General features: G+C 44.8%; 1 long non-coding RNA gene across 1 annotated transcript in view; it reads right to left on the bottom strand.

Moving 5' to 3' along the window:
• The window catches only part of LOC137625311 (uncharacterized), an 87,998-nt gene that overhangs the window by 51,799 nt on the left and 16,251 nt on the right, over positions 1 to 19,948 (bottom strand). The window contains exon 3 of the long non-coding RNA XR_011040833.1: positions 17,933 to 18,150. This is a non-coding gene — a long non-coding RNA (uncharacterized lncRNA). The remainder of the gene's footprint in view (positions 1 to 17,932; positions 18,151 to 19,948) is intronic.

Below are 19,948 nucleotides of genomic sequence, written 5' to 3'. Positions count from 1 at the left end.
CGCCAAGACGTTCAATTTCCCCTGGACGAACCTTGTCAACAGTGAGATGCCTCGATCTTTTGACCAGATGAGGAGGTCCCTTGCGATGACGAACAGTGTGTGGGAGTGAGTGCCTCCTTGCTTGGAGATGTACGCCAAGGCTGTGGTGTTGTCCGCATTCACTTCTACCACTTTGTTTCGGAGAAGACTCTCGAAACTCGTCAAGGCCAAGTGAACAGCCAACAGCTCCTTGCAGTTGATGTGAAGGCTCCTCTGATCCGACGTCCAAAGACCCGAACATTCCAGACCGTCCAGAGTCGCTCCCCAACCCAAATCCGACGCGTCTGAGAATAACACGTGGTTTGGGTTCTTGACCGTCAGGGACAGACCCTCTCGAAGACCTATGTTGCTGTCCCACCAGTTCAGGCACGTCTTTACTGGTTCGGAGATCGGGATTGAGACAGCTTCCAAAGTCTTGTTCTTGTCCCAATGGGAGTCTAGATGGAACTGGAGAGGGCGAAAGTGAAGTCTCCCTAGAGAGATAAATTGTTCCAGGGATGACAGCGTCCCTAGGAGGCTCATCCAACTTCTCACTGAGCAACGGTCTTTTCTCAGCATGAGGCGGACTTTGAGCAAGGCTTGATCTATCCTGGTGGCAGATGGAAAAGCCCGAAAAGCTAGACTGCGAATCTCCATCCCCAAATAGAGAATCGTTTGGGAGGGATTCAGCTGAGACTTCTCTAAGTTCACTAACAGTCCCAACTCCTTTGCAAGATCCAACGTCCATTGAAGGTCCTGCAGACAGCGATGACGGGACGACGCTCTGAGCAGCCAGTCGTCCAGGTACAGGGAGGCTCGAATCCCCGATAAATGAAGAAATTTTGCCACATTTCTCATGAGCCTCGTAAAAACAAGAGCAGGGCTGAGGCCGAAGCACAGAGCTCGGAATTGGTACACCACATTCCTGTATACAAACCTCAGATACGGTTGAGAATCCGGGTGTATAGGAATGTGGAAGTACGCATCCTGCAGGTCGAGAGACTATCCAGTCTCCCTCTCTGACCGCTGCTAGGACGGACTTCGTGGTCTCCATCGTAAATTTTGTTTTGACAACAAAAAACGTTGAGCGCACTGACATCCAGCACCGGCCTCCAACCTCCTGTATGCTTTGGGACTAGGAAGAGACGGTTGTAAAATCCCGGTGATTGAAGGTCCGAGACTTTCACCACCGCTCCCTTCTCTAGCAACTGAGACACCTGCAGTTGTAGTGCCTGTCTCCTTGACTCCTCTCGATACCTGGGAGAGAGGTCTATAGGAAACTTTTACCAAAGGAGGTCTCCGTACAAACGGTATTTTGTACCCCTCCTTGAGCAACAACACAGACTCTCGGTCTGCACCCCTCTTCTCCCAGGCTTGCCAGAAGTTGTTCAGTCTGGCCCCTACCGCTGTCTGAGGACGTGGGCAGTCAGACTCTGCCACGGGAGGACTTGGATCCTCTCCTCTTGCCTCTTTTACTGTCGGCACGAGCGCCTCCCTTACTGGGGGCTCTGCCACGAAAGGGCGGGATAAACCTAGTTGCTGGGGTATCGAGCTTGGGCCTTACGACATAAGATGATGAAGGAGCAGCCTTGCGCGCCGACGTAGCCATCAGGTCGTGGGTATCCTTCTGCACCAGAGAAGCCGCAATATCCTTAATCAACTGCTGAGGAAACAAGGCAGATGACAACGGGGTAAAGAGAAGGTCCGACCTTTGGCAGGGAGTTACTCCTGCCGAAAGGAACGAGCAAAGAGTCTCCCTCTTCTTAAGGACTCCTGCCGTAAAGGTAGCGGCGAGCTCATTAGAGCCATCACGGATAGCTTTGTCCATGCAGGACATAATAAGCACGGAAACATCACGGTTGGCTGAAGAGATCTTCCTGATCAAGGCTCCCAGCGACCAATCCAAGAAGTTAAAAACTTCAAAGGCCCTGTAAACCCCTTTGAGGAGATGATCAAGGTCCGAGGAGGACCAGTACACTTTAGAGCGTCTCATGGCTAGGCGACGGGGAGAGTCTACGAGGCTTGAGAAGTCTCCCTGGGCAGAGGCAGGAACTCCCAAGCCGAGAACTTCTCCCGTATCATACCAGACGCTCGCTCTAGAAGCCAGTTTAAAAGGGGGGAAAGCAAAGGCTGTCTTCCCCAAACTCCTCCTGGTGATCAACCAATCGCCTAGCAAACGCAAAGCTCTCTTAGAAGAGCGAGAGAGCACTAGCTTAGTAAACGACGGCGTCGAAGTAGCTAGGCCTAGCGTAAACTCTGACGGAGGCGAACGAGGAGCAGCAGTTACAAAATGGTCAGGAAACAGATCTTTAAAAATCAACATGATCTTTTTAAAATCCAGAGAGGGCTGAGCAGCTTTAGGCTCCTCTCCGTCTGACAAAGTCCCAAAAGGAATATCAGTTGGAAGGGGATCAGCGACTTCCTCATCCGACGGAACTTCGTCCGACAACTGCCGAGTCTCATGAAAAGGAGAGACCTGCCGAGGCGGCAACGCTTGACAGGCAATGTCAACAAGCAAAGGAGCAGCAGTAGCAGAAGAGGAAGCGACGTCACGCCGCCGCTGAAAGGACTGAAATCCCTGTGACTGACCAACAACAACAGCTGAAGTTGATTGACGCTCGAAGTCACGTCGGAACTGCATTGACTGCATAGTCTGAGCAGGCAAAACAACCTCCGACTGCGGTGACTGACGCTCAACGTCACGTCGAGGCAACGGAGCCGGTCGGCGAACGTCAGTGCGGGGCTGCGGCGGCAGCAGCTGAACGTCAGTACGAGACTGCAGCAAGGGAGGATCCACGTCATGTGACTGACGTGAAAGACTACTGACATCGCGTTTCAAAGTACTAGAAACGTCAGCACTAACGTCAAACGGACGAGTGAATACTCGTTTGGGCGGCTGACGGCCAGAGTCTCGTTCAGCGCAATGGCGACTCGAAAGCAAAGGATCATCGCGAACCTGCTCAACGTCATACTCTTCCATAAGGGAGGCAAGCTTAGATTGCATATCCCGCAGGACAACCCACTTCGGATCAACGGGAGTCGGAACGGGCCGTGACGTCGGTAACGTCTGTGTTGGCAAAACATTGCCTCTACCGCGACCCTCGGACCCGTGTTACGCTTGCGCTTAATAGGCGAACAGTCTTCCGACGACTGCAAAAGGTCAGAGCTGTCCCAATGGCTACAGCCAGGACGCTGGACCTGTCCTGAAGGGACTGACTTTCGCTTCAAGGGTCTAGAAACCTTGCGCCAAGGTTTCTTGTGCGAAAAGTCATCGGAGGACGAGGAGAACACAGTCTCACCCGTCTTATGGTAAGGGCGATCTTGACGAGAAACGTCCGATACCAAAGAGGGAACGTCTGTACGTTGGTTAACGCCTCTCGTCCCCTTAAGTCCTACGACATTACTTCTCCCTGGTGCAGGGGAGCCTGAAAGAGGTCTCGGACTAGGGGAGCGACAAGCACGAACAGACGAACCCTCGGTCGCAACACTAAATACAGTAGGTCCTCGGGTTACGACGGTCCCGACTTACGCGGTTTCGCCGTTACGAACGCGCCCCATAAAAATAATATTAAGCGTCGTTCCGTCTTACACCGTTAGCGTCGTAAGCGACGTAAACAATTGCGAACTAGTTTCTAGCGCGCGGTGGATGAATACGCTTTGCGGTGGTTGTTGGCGAGGAAGACGGCGTCGCTCAGTTCCACTCATACGCCATTTGTGGTTGTGATTGCCTGTTCTTTCTCTCACGTGTTTGATCATTTTTTTTGAACTTTTTGCCCTTCATTATGGCTCCAAAGCGCAAGGCAGATTCTTCTGATGGTAGTGCATCGAAGAAAAGGAAGGCCATCACCATGGAAGTGAAATTAGACATTATTAAGCGGTCTAAAAACGGTGAAACGCCAACGAACATTGGCCGATCGCTTGGCCTTTGCCGTTCGACCGTGGCTACTATCCTTAAAGATAAGGAGCGCATTGTTGAACACGTAAAAGGATCTGCTCCAATGAAAGCAACAGTGATAACGAAACAGCGAAGTGGTTTAATCATCGAAATGGAAAGGTTATTAGTGCTTTGGTTGGAAGATCAAAATCAACGGCGTATTCCAGTGAGCTTAATGGTTATTCAAGAGAAGGCTAAAAGGTTGTTTGAAGCGTTGAAAAAAGAAAGGGGGGGAGAAAGTGAAAGTGAAGAGTTTTCGGCTAGTAGGGGTTGGTTTATGCGATTTAAGGCTCGGGCCAATTACCATAATCTTAAAGTGCAAGGTGAAGCTGCTAGTGGGGATGAGAAAGCAGCAAGTGAATTTCCTAAAGCGTTGGCTGAGATAATTAGGGAGGGGGGTTATTCTGCTTATCAGGTGTTCAATGCGGATGAGACAGGTTTATTCTGGAAGCGCATGCCTAACCGCACGTACATGGCAAAGGAGGAGAAGTCAGCACCCGGTCATAAAGCAGGCAAGGAGAGGCTAACTTTGCTTCTTAGGGGAAATGCTGCTGGCGACTTCAAACTGAAGCCCATGCTGGTCTATCAGGCTGAAAATCCAAGGGCACTCAAGGGAATTTGGAAGAGTCAACTCCCAGTCATTTGGAAGGCAAATAAGAAGGCATGGGTGACACTTGCAGTGTTTGAAGACTGGTTTATCAACCATTTTGTACCTAGTGTGGAGCGGTATTGTGCCCAAAAGGGTATCCCCTTTAAGGTGTTGCTATTGCTGGACAATGCCCCTGGACACCCTGCCCAGCTGGGAGACTTTCACCCTAATGTGAAGGTGGTTTACCTTCCACCTAATACCACAGCCCTTTTACAGCCTATGGACCAGGGAGTGATTTTTATTGATATTTACTTTAATTCATGTGGTAAGGAATTGTTTTCTTTTTTTTATTGATATTTACTTTAATTCATGTGGTAAGGAATTGTTTTCTTTTTTTATTGATATTTACTTTAATTCATGTGGTAAGGAATTGTTTTCTTTTTTTTATTGATATTTACTTTAATTCATGTGGTAAGGAATTGTTTTCTTTTTTTATTGATATTTACTTTAATTCATGTGGTAAGGAATTGTTTTCTTTTTTTATTGATATTTACTTTAATTCATGTGGTAAGGAATTGTTTTCTCTTTTTCTAATATTGTTTTTATGTCATTTGATACATTTTATTATAGTACAGTATACAGTAATACTTTACAGTACAGTACAGTACGTATATTTATGGTGTTCCGACTTACACGGAAATTCGGGTTACACCGCGTCTTAAGAACGGATCAGCGTCGTAACCCGAGGACCCCCTGTACACTTTGCGCACTTATCACTTTATCACTACGATTTTCAGTTTTACCACTCTGACACTTCAACAACTTAACATCTGACATGAGTTGGTTACGGTCCGATGCTAAGGACTCAACTTTTTCGCCTAAAGCTTGAATCGCTAGAAACATATCCCGCATGGACGGTTCATGAGTGCTAGTAGGGGGTTCAGGAACAACTACTACAGGGGAAGGATTAGGTTCAGGGGCATGAGAGGAGGAAAATTCCAAAGACCTAGAGGAGCTTCTCCTCACCCTATCTCTCTCAAGCTTACGAGTATATTTGTCATACTCAAGCCAGTCGAATTCCGACAAGACCACGCACTCATCACACCGATCTCCTAATTGGCAGGATTTACCCCGGCAATTAGAACAAACGGTATGTGGGTCGATAGAGGCCTTGGGAAGACGTTTGTTGCAATCCCTCGCACACTTGCGATATTTAGGTTCAGGGATAGGAGAAGGGTCAGCCATATTGAACAATCAGAGAAAATCCAAGTCAAACCAAAGTCATCAACAATAAACACCAGCCAAAAATGTTATTTTCATTAGTAAAATAAATTTTTGAATATACTTACCCGATGATCATGTAGCTGTCAACTCCGTTGCCCGACAGAAATCTAAGGTCGGGATACGCCAGCAATCGCTATACAGGTGGGGGTGTACACAACAGCGCCATCTGTGAGCAGGTACTCAAGTACTTCTTGTCAACAAGAACTCAATTTTCTCCTCGGTCCACTGGTTCTCTATGGGGAGGAAGGGAGGGTCCTTAAATTCATGATCATCGGGTAAGTATATTCAAAAATTTATTTTACTAATGAAAATAACATTTTTCAATATTAATCTTACCCGATGATCATGTAGCTGATTCACACCCAGGGTGGTGGGTGGAGACCAGTATACATGTTAACATTATAAGCTAAGTATCCCGTATTTCATTTTAGCAGTTATTCAAAATAACAAACATAAAATAAATAAGTACCTGGTAAGGAAGTCGACTTGAACTATTACTCTGCCTTTTTTAAGTACGTCTTCCTTACTGAGCCTAGCGGTCCTCTTAGGATGCTGAACGACTCCCAGGTGCTGAAGTATGAAGGGCTGCAACCCATACTAAAGGACCTCATCACAACCTCTAATCTAGGCGCTTCTCAAGAAAGAATTTGACCACCCGCCAAATCAACCAGGATGCGGAAGGCTTCTTAGCCTTCCGTACAACCCAAAAAACAACAATAAAAAGTATTTCAAGAGAAAGATTAAAAAAGGTTATGGGATTATGGGAATGTAGTGGCTGAGCCCTCACCTACTACTGCACTCGCTGCTACGAATGGTCCCAGGGTGTAGCAGTTCTCGTAAAGAGACTGGACATCTTTGAGATAGAATGATGCGAACACTGACTTGCTTCTCCAATAGGTTGCATCCATAACACTCTGCAGAGAACGGTTCTGTTTGAAGGCCACTGAAGTAGCGACAGCCCTAACTTCATGTGTCCTTACCTTCAGCAAAGCAAGGTCTTCTTCCTTCAGATGAGAATGTGCCTCTCTAATCAGAAGCCTGATGTAGTAAGAAACTGCGTTCTTAGACATCGGTAAAGCAGGCTTCTTGATAGAACACCATAAAGCTTCTGATTGTCCTCGTAATGGCTTTGTCCGTCTTAAATAGTACTTAAGAGCTCTTACTGGGCAAAGTACTCTCTCTAGTTCGTTCCCCACCAAGTTGGACAGGCTTGGGATCTCGAACGACTTGGGCCAAGGACGAGAAGGAAGCTCGTTTTTAGCCAAGAAACCGAGCTGCAAGGAACATGTAGCCGTTTCAGATGTAAAACCTATGTTCCTGCTGAAGGCGTGGATCTCACTGACTCTTTTAGCTGTTGCTAAGCAAACGAGGAAAAGAGTCTTTAATGTGAGATCCTTAAAAGAGGCTGATTGAAGCGGTTCGAATCTTGATGACATCAGGAACCTTAAAACCACGTCTAGGTTCCAGCCTGGTGTGGACAACCGACGTTCCTTTGAAGTCTCAAAAGACCTAAGGAGGTCCTGTAGATCTTTGTTGGAGGAAAGATCCAAGCCTCTGTGGCGGAAGACCGCTGCCAACATACTTCTGTAGCCCTTGATCGTAGGAGCTGAAAGGGATCTTACATTCCTTAGATGTAACAGAAAGTCAGCTATCTGTGTTACAGAGGTACTGGTTGAGGAAACTGCATTCGCCTTGCACCAGCTTCGGAAGACTTCCCATTTTGACTGATAGACTCTGAGAGTGGATGTCCTCCTTGCTCTGGCAATCGCTCTGGCTGCCTCCTTCGAAAAGCCTCTAGCTCTTGAGAGTCTTTCGATAGTCTGAAGGCAGTCAGACGAAGAGCGTGGAGGCTTGGGTGTACCTTCTTTACGTGAGGCTGACGCAGAAGGTCCACTCTTAGAGGAAGAGTCCTGGGAACGTCCACTAGCCATTGCAGTACCTCGGTGAACCACTCTCTCGCAGGCCAGAGGGGAGCAACCAACGTCAACCGTGTCCCTTCGTGAGAGGCGAACTTCTGAAGTACCCTGTTGACAATCTTGAACGGAGGGAACGCATACAGGTCTAGATGGGACCAATCCAGCAGAAAGGCATCCACGTGAACTGCTGCTGGGTCTGGAATCGGAGAACAATACATCGGGAGCCTCTTGGTCATCGAGGTAGCGAATAGATCCATGGTGGGCTGACCCCACAGGGCCCAAAGTCTGCTGCAAACATTCTTGTGAAGGGTCCACTCTGTGGGGATGACCTGACCCTTCCGGCTGAGGCGATCTGCCATGACATTCATGTCGCCCTGAATGAACCTCGTTACCAGCGAAAGCTTTCGATCTTTTGACCAAATGAGGAGGTCCCTTGCGATCTCGAACAACTTCCTCGAATGAGTCCCTCCTTGCTTGGAGATGTAAGCCAAGGCTGTGGTGTTGTCGGAGTTCACCTCCACCACCTTGCTTAGCTTATTTTTTTTTGCCTTATTTTTTGTTTGGGTTCCCCCAGGTCCCTCAGTGTGAGGCACCTCGTATATCCACCAGAGAGTTGCTAATACATCTTCCGGTGTATTTTGCATCTTCCAGTCTTGGATGGTCTGGGATGCATCTTAGGTATTTATCGAGCTGATTTTTAAACGCATCTACGCTCACTCCTGATATGTTTCTTAGATGAGCTGGCAGCACATTAAATAGTCGCTGCATTATCGATGCTGGTGCGTAGTGGATTAATGTCCTGTGCGCCTTTCTCAGTTTACCTGGAATGCTTTTTGGCACTATTAATCTACCTCGGCTTGCTCTTTCTGATACTTTAAGCTCCATGATGTTTTCAGCAATTCCTTCTATTTGCTTCCATGCTTGTATTATCATGTAGCGTTCTCTTCTCCTTTCTAGACTGTATAGTTTTAAAAATTGCAGTCTTTCCCAGTAATCAAGGTCCTTAACTTCTTCTATTCTAGCAGTATAGGACCTTTGTACACTCTCTATTTGCGCAATATCCTTTTGGTAGTGTGGGTACCATATCACATTGCAGTACTCGAGTGTACTACGCACATAAGTTTTGTAAAGCATAATCATGTGTTCAGCTTTTCTTGTTTTAAAGTGTCTGAATAACATTCCCATTTTTGCTTTACATTTAGCCAACAGTGTTGCTATTTGGTCGTTGCATAACATATTCCTATTTAAAATTACACCAAGGTCTTTAATTGCTTCCTTGTTTGTGATTGTCTCATTATTAGGTCCCTTGTATGCATACACCATTCCTTCTCTGTTTCCATAATTTATTGATTCGAATTTATCGGAGTTAAATACCATCCTATTTATCTCCGCCCATTCATATATTTTGTTTAGATCTCTTTGTAGTGAGTTCCTATCTTCATCACAAGTAATTTCTCTACTTATTCTTGTGTCATCGGCGAAACTTCTCACTACGGAGTTTTCAACATCACAGTCTATGTCTGAGATCATAATAACAAATAGCAGTGCAGCTAATACCGTACCTTGGGGCACACCAGATATTACCTGGGCTTCATCTGATTTCTCGTCATTTGCAACCACTATCTGTTTTCTGTTTTGCAGGAATTCTTTTACCCATTTTCCTATGTTTCCCACAATATTATGCTTTCTCATTTTTTTCTCCAATATGTTATGGTCTACCTTGTCAAAGGCTTTTGCAAAATCTAGATAGATCACATCTGTGTCTTTTTCATTTATCATATTATTGTATATGTTTTCATAGTGAGCTATCAGTTGGGTCTGTGTACTTTTTCCAGGTACGAAACCGTGTTGACCCATATTAAACAAATTATTTTTGACCAAATGGTTCATTATTTTCTTTTTTATTACCCTCTCATACACTTTCATAATATGTGATGTTAGACTAACAGGTCTATAATTGCTTGCCTCTAGTCTTGATCCACTTTTGAAGATAGGGGTTATATAAGCTAATTTATGTTTAACATATATCTCGCTCATATCTATACTCTGTCTTAGCAGTATTGCAAGTGGCTTCGCGATAGTGTTTGCAGTTTTTTTTTAACAAAATCGCTGGAACTCCATCTGGTCCGGCTGCCGATCCATTTTTAATTTCGTTTATAGCCGTGACAATATCTGCTTCATTAATATCTATATCCGTTAGATATTCAACATTTTCTTCTCTCATTTCTGTTTCATTATTCTCATTCGCAATTCTTGGCGTGAACTCACTCTTATATTTTTCTGCTAATATGTTGCATATTTCCTTTTTTTCATTCGTTAGCCGTCCTTCAATTCTTAGAGGGCCTATTTCTATTCTCCTTTTATTCATCTTTTTTGCATAGGAGTAAAGTACTTTGGGGTTTTTTTTTATATTTTGAAGTGTCCTTTCTTCTAAGTCCCTTTTTTCATTTTCTTTCGACTGTATAATCTTTTGTTCTGCATTTTCTATCTTACATTTTATTTCCCTCATTTTCCACACATTTTTTTTCTTTTGCAAGATTTTTCTTCCACTTTTTAATTTTCTGAAATAAGATCCTTCTGTCTCTTGGTATGCACGTCTTTTGTTTATTGTTTTTTTTCGGTACATATTTTTCAACAATTTTCTCCAGTATTTTGTACAGTATATCCGTATTTACCTGTATATTATCACTTATAAATACATTTTTCCATTCTTTATTCAGTTCTTCATTTATTTCTGACCATTTTATATTCTTACTGTAAAAGTTATATTTTCCATATCCTTCCCAAAGTTTTGTGCTTTTATTAATTCTGTGATCACTTGCTTTGGAATGAACTATCAATTCTATGACATTGTGGTCTGAAATACCCGTGTTATACACTATTATTTCTTTAACATAATTCACCTCATTCACAAATACTAGATCTAGGACATTTTCCTTTCTTGTTGGAATGTGGTTTATTTGTTGCATATTATGTTCTAATAGCATATCTTGAAGCTTTTCAAATTGCCTCTTATCTTCTGCGCTACTATTACTATCTCTTTTATATGTATACATACAACCACTTTCTTCTATCCGTTCTTTCCAATCCACGAAAGGAAAGTTAAAATCTCCGGATAGGAGTATATTCCAGTCTTTATGGTTTCTACATATATCATCTATTTTTTCTATTATTATGTCAAACTCCTTAGTGTTTGGGGGTCTGTAAACTACAATATTCATTAGTTTTTCAAATTCAAATTCTACCGCAATCAATTCACATTCTGTGTTGCTGTATTTTTCACATACTTTTCCTTGATTTATGTCTCTTCCATATATTGCGGTTCGCCCTTGATTCCTATTTTTTCTGTCTGATCTATAAGTTTGGAAACCCTTTATCTGGTCATCACTGCCAGTCTCTTGGGAATACCATGTTTCACTTATATTTAATATATCTATTTTTTCAATTTGGGTTAGTTCTTCTAAGAACTCTATTTTCCTTTTAGAGTTACTCGTGACTAAACCCTGTGCATTCATTACTATTATGGTTTGTGTTTCATCCCCATTATTTAATATTGGTAATAATATGGATTCTCCCATGCTTCCTTCCTGTTCTGATATGATGTTCTTTTCTTCATTTCCCGGAATTCTGCCATTAAAAAATCCAACTTTTCTATTATATTTGCTCTTTCGCCTTCATATTTATTTGTGTGTGTATACCTGCAACTGTCCCCATATCTGCACCAACCCCTGGCATTATAGATGCATTCTTTGTAGTTGGGCTCTAAATGTGCAGGTTTGGGTTGAAAGCCCTCATATCTTGGGGCTCTTGGTTCAAAGCGCGGTTTATACACGGCCTGCTTTTTTGTTTCTTTTTTTGTTTCTTTTTTGCTTTCATTTTTCTTTTCAGTTTGCTGAGTTTTCTTACTTTCATTCATGGTTGCAGGATGCATATATCTACATTTTTTGTTGTAAATGCATCCTTTTCCTTCTTTTAGGTTTTTGCATATTTTTGGATGGAGATCTCTGCATTCGTCTCCATATCCGTCTAAATACGCACATTTACCATATATTTCATAATCATGGCATATCTTTGGATGCTTGTAGTAGCATCTTTCGCCAAATCTGCAATTCCCTCTTTTCAGCATATTGCAGACTATATCCTTCTTTTCTATTTTTTCTTGTTCTTGCTCTTCCCTAAAATTATGTAGGTCCGGGTAGAGTCTCTTGGGTCTATTATTTGTTTCCATCTGGTAATTTATTTCTTCATAAGTATGTTGTTGGATGGCATCATAGGTTATATCAATGATTTCTTCTGCATCCTTACACATATCCTGTTCATTGTTCTCTTCTTCTTCTTTTTCTTCTTCTTCTTCTTCTGTTTCTTCTTCTTCCTCTTCTTTATCTTCAACTATTTGCAGATTTAGTCTCGACTTAATTATATTTTCTATCCAGACTAAGCATGTTGAGCAGAATACCTTTGTGTCTTTATTTTTTATTTTTTGCTGTATTTCAGCACATGTGGGATGTGTTGGGACATGACAGGCATCACATTTTCTAATCAATTGTTGAGGATTATTAATGGAATACCATATCTTACATGTATTACACCATTTTGGCATTCTTTTTCCCATTGCATCAATCAGCATATTCACCATATTGGACTTCTTATTGTTCTTTGATGGAATGTGTTGATTGATGTAGACTTTCTTTATAAGTCTCTTTATCACTTGGATTTTCTTTGGAATTTCTTCAATTATTTTGCTGATGTTTTCCGCAGATTTGCTCCAGTTTATTGGATCATATTGTTTCAATATGTCTGCGAATATTTTTCCGTCACATTGGTTGACGTTACTAGTGACCTCTGTTATCAGACGGTCGAGCTCCTGTTTCGCCAACTCATGGAATTTATTTTTGCTGAGTCCAGCGATGTCTCTCCAAGCCTTGCCCGTGTTGTACATAGCCATCTTGATTAGATTTTTAGTAATTCACAAGATAACTATTCTATGCCAACGTTTTATCCCACTTCTCCGACCTCAAACTAATCACTGACTATTCACGAAAACTTGTAGCTATATTGCACTCGATAGCCTTTTGTTATCCGCGTTAAATCATGATATTTATAGGATCGCAAAAGTGTAATCACTAACCGGCACACAGATACAAAAAGGAGAGAGGGACTTGAAGTTTATCAAGGCCAGATGAACTGCCAAAAGCTCCTTGCAGTTGATGTGAAGTGTCCTTTGCTCCTGATTCCACGTGCCCGAGCATTCCTGTCCGTCCAGTGTCGCACCCCAGCCCGTGTCCGATGCGTCCGAGAAGAGACGGTGGTCGGGGGTCTGAACAGCCAATGGTAGACCTTCCTTGAGAAGAATGCTGTTCTTCCACCACGTCAGTGTAGACCTCATCTCTTCGGAAACAGGCACTGAGACCGCCTCTAGCGTCATGTCCTTTCTCCAGTGAGCAGCTAGATGATACTGAAGGGGGCGGAGGTGGAGTCTCCCTAACTCGATGAACTGGGCCAGCGATGAAAGTGTCCCTGTTAGACTCATCCACTGCCTGACAGAACATCGGTTCCCTCTCAGCATGCTCTGGATGCATTCTAGGGCTTGATTGATCCTTGGGGCCGACGGAAAAGCCCGAAAAGCTCGACTCTGAATCTCCATACCTAGATAGACAATGGTCTGGGATGGGACGAGTTGGGACTTCTCTATATTGACCAGGAGGCCCAATTCCTTGGTCAGATCCATAGTCCATCTGAGATTCTCCAGACAGCGACGACTTGACGGAGCTCTTAAAAGCCAGTCGTCCAAATAGAGGGAGGCTCTGATGTCTGCCAAGTGAAGGAATTTGGCAATATTCCTCATCAGTTTGGTAAACACAAGAGGTGCCGTGCTTAGGCCAAAGCACAGGGCTTGGAACTGGTACACAACCTTTCCAAAGACGAACCTTAGGAAAGGTTGGGAGTCTGGATGGATGGGGACGTGAAAGTACGCGTCTTTCAGGTCTAACGAGACCATCCAGTCCTCCTTCCTGACCGCTGCTAGGACCGACTTCGTCGTCTCCATCGTGAACGTCTGCTTGGTGACAAAAGCATTGAGAGCACTGACGTCCAGCACCGGTCTCCAACCTCCTGTCTTCTTCGCTACCAGGAAGAGACGGTTGTAGAAGCCCGGGGATTGATGGTCCCGGACTATGACTACCGCTTCCTTTTGTAGCAAGAGCGACACCTCTCGTTGCAACGCTAGCCTCTTGTCCTTCTCCTTGTAGTTGGGAGAGAGGTTGATGGGAGATGTTGCTAGAGGGGGACTGCGGCAGAACGGAATTCTTTAACCCTCCCTTAGCCACTTCACAGACTGAGCGTCTGCACCTCTGCTCTCCCAAGCTTGCCAGAAGAACTTGAGCCTGGCTCCCACTGCTGTCTGGAGAGGAAGGCAGTCAGATCCTGCCTTTTGCGGACTTGGAACCCTTCTTGGATTTGCCACGGTGACTGTCGGCACGGGTACCTCCTGTGCTGGAGGTTCTGCCACGAAAGGGCGGGATGAACCTAGTTGCTGGGGTGTCCACTGCTGCAGGACGGAAAGGTCTAGGCACGGAAGGTAAAGCTTTAGCCTTACGTGCGGAAGATGCCGTAAGATCATGGGTATCCTTCTGGATCAGCGAGGCAGCCATCCCCTTGATCAGCTCCTCCGGAAACAGACACTTGGAGAGAGGAGCAAACAACAACTCCGACTTCTGGCAAGGAGTGACCCCAGACGACAAGAAGGAGCAAAGATGTTCTCTCTTCTTAAGCACTCCCGACGTGTACGAAGCCGCAAGTTCACCAGACCCATCCCGAATGGCTTTGTCCATGCAAGACATGATCAGCATGGCAGAGTCCTTATCCGAAGGGGAAGTCTTTCTGCTTAACGCTCCCAAACACCAATCGAGGAAGTTGAAGATCTCAAAAGCACGAAAGACTCCCTTCAACAGATGATCCATGTCAGAAAAGGACCAGCAAATCTTCGATCGTCTCATAGCCAGCCAGCGGGGAGAGTCAACCAGACTTGAGAAGTCGCCCTGGGCAGAGGCAGGAACTCCCAAGCCGGGTTCCTCTCCCGTGGCATACCAGACGCTAGATTTGGAAGCAAGCTTGGTAGGCGGAAAGATGAAAGCAGTCTTTCCCAGTTGCTTCTTGGACTGCAACCACTCTCCCATAACCCTCAAAGCTCTCTTGGATGAGCGTGCGAGGACAAGCTTGGTGAAGGCAGGAGCAGCAGACTGCATGCCCAGAGCAAACTCGGAGGGAGGAGAGCGAGGGGTTGCAGACACAAACTGTTCTGGATACAAGTCCCTGAACAAGGCAAGGACTTTACGAAAGTCTAAGGAGGGAGGCGTAGACTTGGGCCCTTCTAAGTCGGAGTGCGGTTCATCCAAATGTGCATCTTCGTCATCCGATACTCCATCATCCGAAAGCTGAGTAGGAAGTGGCAAAGGCGGAGCAGAAAGCTGAACGGCTGAATCCGGCAGCACGGGTGCATGCGTAGCTGCTGCGGATCCAACATCATGCCGCTGCTGGTCAGTCTGCGAGCTGGCAACAACAAAAGCAGAGTGCTGGTGCGTGGGAGGGACTGCCGTGGGTTGCGGAGCATGCCGTATGGGATGCGGAGCATGCCGCATGGGTTGCGGAGCATGCCGCATAGTGTCAGAACACGGCAGCTCTACAGCACCTTCCCACTGCTGATGCGGTAGCTCACGCATGTCAACGGATGGTGCAGCAAGAACATGCGTCTGGCAGGGTGGACTGCGCATCGGTGGTGGAGCTCTCACAGGTGGAGTGTGGGAGCAGGCACCCGCAGTATCTGCTGAGCGCACAACCGCGGCAGGTTGTAGGTCAACAGGGGCAGTGTCAACCTTCTCAGCATGATACTCTTGCATGAACACAGCAAGCTGAGACTGCATAGTCTGCAGCATGGACCACTGAGGGTCTACCGTGGTTGGAGCAGCAACAGACGGAGCAGTAGCCTGTTGTGGAACCACTCTACCTCTCTTGGGAGGTGTGCAGTCTTCGGAAGACTGCGGCGAGTCCGAACTGACCCAGTGGCTACACCTGGGCCGTTGGACTCGCTCGGAAGGGACCTTACGCTTGAGAGGTCGTGAGACCTTGGTCCAACGTTTCCTCCTTGAAACTTCTTCCACAGACGAGGGATGATAGGGCTCATTCGTCTGTATGTGGATGGGACGATCTCTGACAGAAACGTCCGCAACCACTGAGGGTACATCCGTACGCTGATCAAGGCCTGCCGAACCCTTTGGTCCTTCGACATTGCTTCTCCCCTGGGCTTGGGAGCTTGCAAGAGGTCCCGGACTGGGAGGACGACTGGCACGAACAGATGTACCCTCATGCGCAACACTGACACTGACACTTTTCACCTCACTTGCACTAACAACACTTCCCACTGCACTTTTCGCTTTCAGCTCTTTGACATCTGCCAAAAGCTGATTACGGTCATTAGCCAATGACTCCACTCTGTCACCAAGAGCCTGAATGGCACGCATCATATCCGCCATGGATGGCTGAGCACTAGTAGCAGGGTCGGGAGTCACCACTACAGGGGAAGGAAAAGGTTGAGGGGCATGGGGAGAGGAAAAATCAACAGAGCGAGAAGAACTCCTCCTGATCCTATCCTTCTCTAGCCTACGTGCATTTTTAAGGAATTCGTTAAAATCGAATTCCGAAAGCCCAGCGCATTCCTCACACCGATCTTCCAATTGACAGGATTTACCCCTACAATTGAACAAACGGTGTGAGGATCTATGGAGGCCTTCGGAAGACGCCTAGTACAAGCCCTAACACTACACTGCCTGTACTTAGGGACTTGAGACTGGTCAGACATCTTGAATTGTAGAAATAGTCAAGGGGGGATTCCAAAAACTAGCAAAGTTCGTTAACAATTAATCCAAATTAAATCCAAAAGCTTGCTAAGCTAATGATAAAGCTTCCTGAATAGCGAAGGCTAAAATCTAGAGCGAATACATCACCAAAATCGTGAGAAACAACTCCAGAATCAACAGCGTATCCAAGTAGGTCTTGCCGGTGGCACGACAGAGGAAAAATTGAGTTCTTGTTGACAAGAAGTACTTGAGTACCTTCTCACAGATGGCGCTGTTGTGTACACCCCCACCTGTATAGCGATCGCTGGCGTATCCCGACCTTAGATTTCTGTCGGGCAACGGAGTTGACAGCTACATGATCATCGGGTAAGATTAATATTGAAAAAAAGGGTTTCAAGAGTTTAATTGAAGAAAAAACACCCGTCACAGCGAAAGCCAATAAACAACCAAAATAAAGTACTTCACCAAATAGGTCGAAAACTCAAGGTCATAAGCGAGCGGAACCAACTTGTCGACAAGACCGACAGAGAAGAACTGGAGAACTTGACAAGTATATGCGGTATCTGGCCGATAGTCGGCGCTGGTGGTCACACCCGCAACCTTCACGGCGATCGCTCGCGAGTTTTTTGGTATCTGTCGAGCCGCCCGAGACGTCAGCTATTATATATTCACCGGCTAAGTTTAATATTTAAGAAAAGCGATAAAAAAGTTCTAACGAACTTAAAAGTAGCAAATCGTAACTGATATTGCGTTCAAAAGTCCTCAACTAACAATCGGCGTCAATGACCGTAGATGTCAGGATGCCTGAAAACTTTAAATCACTCAATCAATCTTCATCTAACGAACTTAATAGGTTCAAAGATGTTCACAAGTCGAACTTTTTTAAATCTTGTCCTAGGTTGGGCCTAACCTAACGCGCATGCCTACGATTTTCAGCTGCAAAGGTCAACAAACAACCTTGTTTCATATTACAAATGTCGTCTTGCTTACTGCATTAGATTACATAATCTTGTTTTAATACAGTATTTTATTATGAAATTTTGAAACAATATCAAAGATTTATAATTTCATTTGGATTTGTGTTTTGTATCTCTAAATGTTTTAAAAGCTGAGATTGACTGATTGATTCGAAGTTCTCTGGCATCTTGATATCGAAGGTCATTGATGCCGATATCGTTTACTATAAAGAAAGATTAAAAGAATATTCAATTAAAACCAGAGAAGTAAATATGTTATAAAAGTTAAATAGCATTAAGCTGAGACCCTTTTACATTATCTACACTTTCAATCAAGAATTAGAACATTACATCTTCAAGTTTCAAACGCAAGAAGCACTCACTCTTCCAGCTGCTTCCCGAGCATTTCCGTGTGCCGATTCAAACTGCGCCATGTCCGGGTATTCCACGCACGGCACGGCTCCGCCCGTGGGGTCGTCTGCGACTATGTGCCGAGTGGGGACCTTCACTGTCCCCATTAATTTCATGGCCATCAGACTTTCAAACTCCCCGTCGAACATCGCCCTCGCATGACGAGAATTTGATGTTTTAACTGTGATATCTAAAACAAGATAAAATTACAAACTGCTGGTAATAAAACCATCATTTATTTAATCATATAAATTGAAAATTAACTTCCTGTGTCATCTACAAATGATAAATCAAATGACTAACTGCTGGCAATAAAAAAGATATTTTAATTATAAAATAAATTTTTGAATATACTTACCCGGTGAATATATAATAGCTGACGCTCCGGCGGCTCGACAGAAAAACACAAAAAGTCGCGAGCGATCGCTATGAAGGTTGCGGGTGTGCCCACCAGCGCCAACTATCGGCCAGATACCGCATATACATGTAAACAGCTCCAATTCTTCTCATCCCGCTGGGTCTCTATCGGGGAGGAAGGGGGGGCCTTTAATTTATATATTCACCGGGTAAGTATATTAAAAAATTTATTTTATAATTAAAATATCATTTTTAAATATTTAACTTAGCCGGTGAATATATAATAGCTGATTCACACCCATGGTGGTGGGTAGAGACCAGAGTTAATTAAGTTTACAGCGTATATGCTTAGAGTTTTTGACAGTTATATCATAACAAAACCCAAATATATATAGGTACCTGGTAAGGAAGTTGACTTAGACGATTACTCTGCCTTGTTAGTCTGTCTTCCTCACGAAACCCAGCGATCCTCTTAGGATGCTGAAAGACTCCCAGGAGCTGAAGTATCAAGGGCTGCAACCCATACAACAGGACCTCATCAAACCCCTAATCTAGGCACTCTAAAGAAATGACATTTGACCACCAGCCAAATCAACCAGGATGCGAAAGGCTTCTTAGCCTTCCGTACAACCCAAAAACAAAATTAAAAACATTTCAAGAGACAGATTAAAAGGATATTGGAATTAAGGTAATGTAGTGGTAGAACCCTCACCCACTACTGCACTCGCTGCAACGAATGGACCCAGTGTGTACCAGTCTTCGTAAAGAGTCTGGACATCTTTTAAGTAAAATGACGCGAATACCGACTTGCTTCTCCAAAAGGTCGCGTCCATAATACTTTGCAGAGATCTATTTTGCTTAAAGGCCACGGAAGTTGCTATAGCTCTTACTTCGTGCGTCTTAACCTTAAGCAAGCATCGGTCTTTTTCATTCAAATGAGAATGAGCCTCTCGTATTAAAAATCTGATAAAATATGACAAAGCATTCTTTGACAGAGGCAATGATGGTTTCTTAACTGAGCACCATAATGCCTCAGATCCACCTCGTAAGGACTTAGTACGAGCTAAGTAGAACTTAAGAGCTCTAACTGGACACAGCACTCTTTCAAGTTCGTTGCCTATGATCTCTGACAGGCAAGGTATATCAAAGGACTTAGGCCAAGGACGAGAAGGCAGTTCATTTTTGGCCAGGAAACCAAGTTGAAGTGAACATGTGGCTTTTTCTGTAGAAAAGCCGATGTTCTTACTGAAGGCATGAAGTTCACTGACCCTTTTAGCCGAAGCCAAGCACACTAGGAAAAGCGTCTTGAGGGTGAGATCCTTCAGGGAGGCTGAATGTAATGGCTCAAACCTGTCTGACATGAGGAACCTTAGGACCACGTCTAAGTTCCATCCAGGAGTTGCCAAACGACGTTCCTTAGAGGTCTCGAAAGACTTAAGGAGATCTTGGAGATCTTTATTGTTGGAAAGATCTAAGCCTCTATGACGAAAGACCGAAGCCAACATGCTCCTGTAGCCCTTAATCGTGGGAGCTGAGAGGGAGCGAACATTTCTCAGATGTAAAAGAAAATCTGCGATTTGGGCTACAGAGGTACTGGAAGAGGACACAGATGCTGACTTGCACCAGTCTCG

The sequence above is a fragment of the Palaemon carinicauda genome, chromosome 32 (assembly GCF_036898095.1).
Source record: "Palaemon carinicauda isolate YSFRI2023 chromosome 32, ASM3689809v2, whole genome shotgun sequence".
In the NCBI taxonomy this organism is placed as follows: Eukaryota; Metazoa; Arthropoda; class Malacostraca; order Decapoda; family Palaemonidae; genus Palaemon; species Palaemon carinicauda.
This window is presented reverse-complemented; position numbering and strand designations above follow the sequence as displayed.